At 37.7% G+C, this 7,876-nt stretch overlaps 1 protein-coding gene across 1 annotated transcript in view; it reads right to left on the reverse strand.

Moving 5' to 3' along the window:
• Nucleotides 1-6,550, reverse strand: part of SLC26A7 (solute carrier family 26 member 7) — a 75,613-nt gene extending 69,063 nt beyond the window's left edge. Inside the window, exons 1-2 of the mRNA XM_064706526.1 lie at nt 6,494-6,550; nt 3,118-3,211 (exon numbers count right to left, since the gene is read on the reverse strand). The gene's annotated coding sequence lies outside the window, so the exon portion shown is untranslated. The remainder of the gene's footprint in view (nt 1-3,117; nt 3,212-6,493) is intronic.
• Nucleotides 6,551-7,876: the final 1,326 nt, after the last annotated feature.

A 7,876-nucleotide genomic window follows, 5' to 3' on the forward strand; every position in this document is an offset into this window, starting at 1 on the left:
CATGCACCTTGTGTACGATACAAAGTGCTCAGACACAAAGTGATAAGGACATAGAGGAGCTTTAAATGTTCAGGCATTTAAATGCCTTGACTGTTATGGAGCAAGGACACAGTAAGCTTTCCTCTAAGTTTTCTGTATCTCTGGATGGCAAAGAAATTTAAGTTGAAATGCAAGATCCATTATATGGGGGAAGTGTCTTCCCAATCACTGCTCTGTAGTAAGCAATAAAAATCAAATTTTATATTTTTTAAATATTTCCTTTTTTAAAAATAGAAATTAATTTACATTTTATTGTTTAAATTAAGGCAAAAAAACCCTGAAGCATTTTCTACCCAAAACAATTTTAGAAAAATGAGACTGCTTCCAAATGCAACAGGTAGACTGGTACAAAGACAAATGCATCAAGTCATTCTGCTGAGTGACATTCAGTTGATGTCCACAACTGTGTCCCATAGAATTGCAAAGATAAAAAGGAAAAAGGAAGAGAAAGAAAGGATTTCTTGGCATGAGACAGACCCTTACTTTTTACTATTCCTGGCATAGTTACTCTTTGCCCTGCCCACCCATTAACAACATACACTTTTTAAAGACAGGTAATCTTACTTCTGTTCATTACAATAAACCTCTAAGCATTAATTATTTTTTATTTATTCTTTTTGTGGTTTGTGTTTTTTGTTTTCTTTGGTTTTTTTTAACTTGAAAGTGCAGTTCAAGGATTTCATAATTGAGGCATTTATGCCTGCCAAGTTTTCACAATACAAATATTTTCCTTTCAATAGTTAGAAGTGGACAGGAATCCACTATGTGAGCTACAATGAGAGCTACTCAGCAGTAAGGTGCTGCTTAGTTTTGATGAAATGTTCAGTATCTCTAACTATAACAGTATTTACCATGAAATAAAAATCAAAATACATTTCTACACATAAATATGCATGTGCAAAAATATCCCCAAATATAGGTACTTGTGTAAAAGAGCCAATGAGCCTAGCCTCTTTTTTTTTTTTATCATTGTTTGCTAAAAGCTCTGGATATTCTGAAACAGGCAAAAAAACCCACAGTGGGAAACCAGAGAACCATGGCTAAACACACAAGAACATATTCTCCAGTCCTCAAAGTTCTTGCACCAAAATGCTGACGATGTTTGAGCAGGTCTGTAATTGAGCTTTTCCCACCTCCTAATTGCAGAGTCAGTTAAACTGGACAAGTTTACCTCATTCCCAGATTAGTATCTGAACACCTAGGATTTCCATTATCAACAGATATTATCCCCTACCAATAAGAGAGGATGGTATCTCTCTCTAAGTGTGTGCATGCATGAGTTCAAACATCCTACAGCTGTTGTGGAATTTTTGTGGAAATTTTGTTTAACCCTAACAAGAATTTTGATAAGTAAAAAACTGCATTATCCATAAATCTGAAGTTGATAATACTATCACTATTGAAATATATTCTTCATTGTAACTCAAATAAATAAATAATCCTAGTTACCTGTGACACAAAGCAACAGTTACAGACCCCCAGAGAAATCAACACTTTTAAGAGAAAACTGAAGTATAGGTATGTATAACAAGCCTGTACTTCACTACAAAATATTACAGCCTTAGAATCTTAAAGAAACATAAAATCCCCTCCACTTTCCTAGAACACCTCAGTATCCTTATGGAAACACGTTGTATCAGACACATAATGTTTGAACTCCTTCCCATCAGCTGTTATAAATCTTCCGAGAATTCTGAGCATTCATTTGAACCTATTTCCTTTCCAGAGTGTTTGCAAGCCTTTCTGTTTGGGTTCGCAAGATTCCTTTAGTCCATACACTCCCAGACTACACAGGCTTTCCATAGGCTGAATTGTTTCATGATGTACCTGAGCTATCAGGATTCTGAGACCCTCTCTTGCTCTGAAACAAGTGAATAAAACTTCATTTTCTGGAACACCAAAGGATAAGCACGAGAAATTTTTGGTTTTATACATTTAAGTCAGTGTATTCTCACATATTTTTGTAATATTAGATGCTTCACAATATTAGCTTTTTTGATAATCTCATATGAGTAAAATCTTTCTTCAAGTGATTCCCATAGTAGTTTTTTGTTTGTTCTGGAAAAGCATAAAAATTTAATTCTAGCAGGGTATTTATGTACAATGCTAAAAAGATAATTACCATAAGTCAAAAATTAGAATTCAGATAGTATATAGAAGGAGATATTTATGGCATCATGAATCAGATATGGTGGGCTTTAAAATACTGATTTGCAAAAGTTCCAAAAATAAATGGGGTAACCTCAGCTCCTCTAACATTTACATACATGGGAAGTTTACATACATCGGTGGATATATGAAGAAAGGGGGTTTGATTCTCTATCTCTGGCCTCAAGGGATTAAAAAAAAAATAATTTGACACCTTACTCCAATTTAGACCCCAAAAGGAAAAAATTGTGGTAAACACTGACAGAGAAGCCCTAAACCTCACTTCATATGGAAGCAGGAAAATCTTTGGAGGAAATCTTTGGATTCTTGCATGAGAACTGCCCTTAGATGTCACATAAACTGGCAGGCAAGTTCAAAAACTATACTTATGTGTACAGACCCTCATAGAACTTAAATGAAGTTATTCACACCTCAGACAGGCATAGATGGAAAAAATTGAACATGTGGAGTCTCCCTCACTGGAGATATCCAAGAACCATGTGGACACAATCCAGTGCCATGTGCTCTGGGATGGCCCTGCTGGAGCAGGGAGGTGGGACCAGGTGACCAACTGTGCTCCCTTCCTTCAGAATCACAGAATCCCACTGTGATTCTGCAGTGTGACTTGATCTTCGTAAGTTTTCTCAGGAAGGATCTAAATATCTGCAAACATCCAGCATTAAACCAGTTTGAGCTAACTGAACCTGTGCTCTGCTGCTGTGCATAATTTTTTTCCCCTCAAGAACATCCAGAGCACCCAACTCACTCACTGAAGTTCTCCCTTCCACCGTCACTGGGTAAAGGGAAGGATGTGCTATCATTAATCCAAAACTACACACACCTTCTGGCTGGCCACTGGCAAAAACATATTAGATCTTAAAATTTAGATCTGAATAGATAATGAATACATAATGATTGAGCTTTCCTCACCTTTCTATTCTGTGCAGAAAATAATTGCTGCTCATTCTTGTCCTCTATCCTGACCAAAAATTTTTATGAACTCTGTTTTGGTACTGCTCTGTGTCTGTCAAAAAAGAAGTCAAGTACGGCTAAAGGATTAAGGTGATACTAAATTAAAGATTTAGGAAAATAAGACAAGCAAAAATCTTGGTCACATAAAGCTTGTGTCTTTAGCAATTATGGCTAAAACTCCTAGACAATTTTTTCCTATGAAAAATTTAAAGTATTTTCACAAAGCATAACTGGATAGGAATGAAAGTCAAGTTTTAAAAAGAGGGTGATAGGAACTAATTTAGAGAGACCAAATTGTGCAGTTCATATTTTGCAGAACATAGCACATGGGAATATAATACAAGCTACTAGAATTAAAACAGAGTGCTGACAAATGCAACAGCACAAAAACAGTGATAGAAATCCACACTGTTCAAAACAGAATTCCTGAATTTTGAGAATTTGTAAAAAAGTAGGTTATCAACCACATGTATTATATAAACCTGGGTTAAACCACAACACTAGGCAGAGAAGAAGCATATGTGCAAGTATGCAAATCATTTATTACTGATATTTAAATAACTTCCCCCTCTGAAATTCTGCTGTATCAAAGCCAGACAAAATCCACAAACTCCAAATCTTGCCAATTTGTCTCCCACGCTTGGATGCAATGCATTTTCAGTAATAATTAACTTCAAAAACACTGATTTCAGTCACCAATTACTTGAATGTGGACCTAAACTGAGAAAGATACGATTCTCACCCTTAACAAAACACATAAAGCTAGAATCTCCATCCCCTCATCATGCAGATAATTGACGGGACTATGGGGACAGTAACACCGAGGCAACACAGAAGCCAGGCATGGCTCAAAAGGCTTGGGCTCTACTTAAACATCTTCCCTGTAAAACGGACTTTTCAGCTCTTTTAAGGATGCTGCGCTAGGCAGAACTCGGTGAAGCAACACTGACATCGAGTGGCTTGGCCCGGTATTTCCCTTTGGCTGCGCTGCTGCGACATGGTGGGTACTGAACTATATTGTCCACTACAGTGGATAATATGAACTACATAGTTTATTAACACAGTTAGTTGAAAATCAGATATCTGTAGCATCAAAAAAAGCTTTGCTCCCTAAATTTCCAATGTGTTTACTGGCCAGAAATTTGACAGGAGGTCAGCTGATTGATCAGCAGGATACTGAACCATGGGATGTCCTTATGCTCAGGATCAGTCTGCTCTGTGCAGGGAGTGTAGAATAGGCAAAAAAAAAAGTCATAGTGCAACCATCCTCCTGATGAGATCCTCTGATCCTGATGAGATTAGCTGTCTGCTAATAAATTGACATACAGGTGCTAATGAAATTTAAAAAAATTTTTTTGCTAAAATAATAGCAAGTTATATTAGATAATTTTAGCATATCTAAAATGACAATAAGAAACATAGCAGTGTCCACTTCTTATTAAAAATATCTGTAAAGAAAATGTAATTTTTCATTTACTCTTAAGGTTGTTTCTAGCAGCTGTTTGAAGGTTACCTTCAAATTAGTAAAAGACAGCTTATTTTTTTCTTTTTAAACTGGGTTAAGTGTCACCGAATGGACTAGAAACAGATTTAAGAACTCTTACATTAGAGAAAACGTCTTGATAGCCAAAATTCATAAATCTCTATACACAGACAGTGGCATTTAACAGAAATACTTTGTGGTAACCCCTTCCCCTTGACACAGATTTGTCTGTGCAAGAGAAATCCTGTTTTAGGTTTCAACATCAAAAACACATGTTGAAAAAATATTTAAATCACAGGCGTTGGTTTCTTCATATTATTTCGCTTAACCAAAAGTTACGACAGAGAGAGTAAACCAGATTTTGTGATTATTGAGTGCACAAGCCAGCCTGTAAGCCACGAAAATAAAGGAGAACTTTTCAACTTAGGAAACCAAACAATTCAAACTCAAGTGACCCCTTCTCTTGCATATCTTATTGACTGGTGGGTGCTCAGCAGCCTGTGGAATGGAGTAACCACACCACAGAAGCAGATCTTGACTGGTTTCATTTCCAGCCTTGACCTCCAGAGAATGAGTCAAAGCTTCTGATCACTCTGGGCATCCTTTCATTCCAAAGCAGTGTGTACTGAGCCTTTAAGCACATCTTGAATGTCCATTCTCATGTCTGAGACCTAATCTGTAAGGGATGGTGCTGAGACCTGGCCCACCAGAGGCTGTGGGACGCTGGGGCACAGATGCAGCTGGGAGGGCCAAACCTGAGTTCCTGTAGAGGAACACAATCAATGCAGGCAGCTCAGGGTGCAGCTGCAGAGCCAGCTGCAAATCCAGCTCTGGGTGGCAGGAGCCCGTGGCAAGAGCCATGAGCTGCAAAGGGCTGGGGACCTGTGGCACCAGCCAGGTGACCTGGCACCGAGACACAGCGGGAGCCAGTGAACCAACAGGAGCACCCCAAACTATTGCACACCTAAGGTAAGGTTATAAAAGCCCCAGGGAGTCCTTTATTCAGGCTCCACTTCTCAGCACAAGAGGTTATTCTGTTGCACCATGATTAAATTATTTTAAGGATCCAGAGCTCTAAGAGTAATATGGGAAACCTGGGGTTGAGCCAGTTAGAGAGCCTGGTTGGAGGATGTGAGTGTGGAGCGTGTAGGGAATCCCACACTGTGCAGGGCACTCATGGGGTCACTGGGGCCTCCTTCTGTGAAGCAGCCTTGGTCCCAGCTCAGGTGATGGGACTGTGACTGAGTCACTTCTGGGTGGTCAGACAGGAGTTTCCATAACACCTCCCACGACAGGGTTCTGTTTTCCTGGGAATTCAGGTGCAAACAGTCTTATGAGTTAGACAAACAGCAGATAGGTCTAAAATGTACCTATGTTCAAGAAGTGCAACCCCTCAAGTTAACATTTACCTGAATGAACATAATGTCATCAACCACAGAACATTTAGGTGCTAACTTATTATGGATTGTCTCATGAGAGAACGATTTGGGAAGTAGCATTATGAAACAAGCATTCCTGAAGGACTTTATCTCCAGATAACCTGAGAAGCATAGAATAATTTAAGAGGAGAGGGAACACCTGAAGACCATCTCATCCAAACACTTCCTCGAAGAATGGATAACTTCAAAGCCAGATCAAGGTGCTGAGGACCCTGCTCAGGAGGGACAAACTGTTCTTGTGCTTAACCCTCTCACTGCATTCCTCTCTATAGAGGGTTACATCATCTCATGGCAGTGGAATGAATACTAAATCACAGATTATCCCAAAATACATAACCTTTCTTCAATACTAAGTTTTTTGTTCTGGCAATCTAAAGAGAGAGTATATCACTATCTGGTTAATCAGAAATACCTTGCCTCCAGACTCTTCAGCAGATGAAATCTTTTCTTTTGCATCATGTGATAAAATAACTTATCACATTCTTCTCTCCCTATGCAAAAACCTCTAAGTGCCTCATTTCTATCCTCTCTTACAACAAAGTGTGGTCTTGTTAAGTATTTTAGAGTGACACATCAGTCAGTGAAAGCATTAATCAGAAAAAGCTGCAGTTTTGGAGTGTCCATATACTTCACTCATTAAATTAATTTCATCCAGCTGAAACAGATACTTAATTATCTCACTGAGGAAACTAAGTTAACAGTGTATTTATAAATCAGCATATTAATCCAGAACTGTAGGCTGTCATAATATAAATCACAGTGGTAATAGATTTTACAACATGTGACAGAAAGTACAGCCATTCAGAAAGGAAGGCCTATGAAGTGTAATAATTAAAATTTAGTATTTAAGTAGCTAATATCTTCCTGCCCCAAGAGACAGCAAACTGACAGAATTCCAGGATCACAGCTGAGCAAATTCCATGCAGCCTGTGAGAAAGCTAAAACAGTTCTTGAGGAGAAATAATCCAAAAGCATTAACATATCCACACAGTGTTTTCTTACCTCATTGCAATTTAAAATATCTGAAAAGATATTTTATGACACCACTATCTAGTAGTCTGCACACTTAACAGAAATTTTCACATGAAGAATGCATATTAGATACTGAATAAAAAAAGAGGTTACTCTTAAATTTGTGATTTTAATGATTTTTCTCCCCAAAGTTGTTGTTTGCCACACTGACTTCATAATAATGAGTGAGTATACAGGAAATCAATTGCTGCCAAATTAAAGAGTAAACAAAAAGGTTTATACTAATAATAATCTGAATTGTAACATCAGCTTTTACTAGTTCCAGAAATAAGCAGGAAAGATATACAGAGACATAAGAACATTAGTTCTCTAAATGATTTCACTATTACAAGACTAACCTCAGAAAAGTCACACAACAACCAGCTGCACTGAACTATCTTGCTTACTTTAATAAAAATTCTCATCCTTGCCTGAAACTTAGTGACTAGACACACACAAAATACTTCAGTTTGAAAGAATGTATTTTAAACTTTCCCATACATGCATCCATAGATTATAAAAATATAATAATTACAAATTTCAAAAGTATACAAATGATTCAAACTAAATCTCCCAGTATACTTGCCAAGTGCCCTGAAATCAGGAATGCTGCTGCCCCTTAAGCAAGTTCTTCCAAAGTGTAGGAACAAAAACAACCCACTGGTACACTGGTGCTGGATAGCTGAGAACACCATGACTCACATGCCAGGTGCTTAAGAATCCATTAAAATCAACTAAAAAAGAAAAAAAAAAAAAGATTGCTCAATCATATAGGCCCTATAGA

Source organism: Zonotrichia leucophrys, chromosome 2 (genome assembly GCF_028769735.1).
Source record: "Zonotrichia leucophrys gambelii isolate GWCS_2022_RI chromosome 2, RI_Zleu_2.0, whole genome shotgun sequence".
NCBI classification, from domain to species: domain Eukaryota; kingdom Metazoa; phylum Chordata; class Aves; order Passeriformes; family Passerellidae; genus Zonotrichia; species Zonotrichia leucophrys.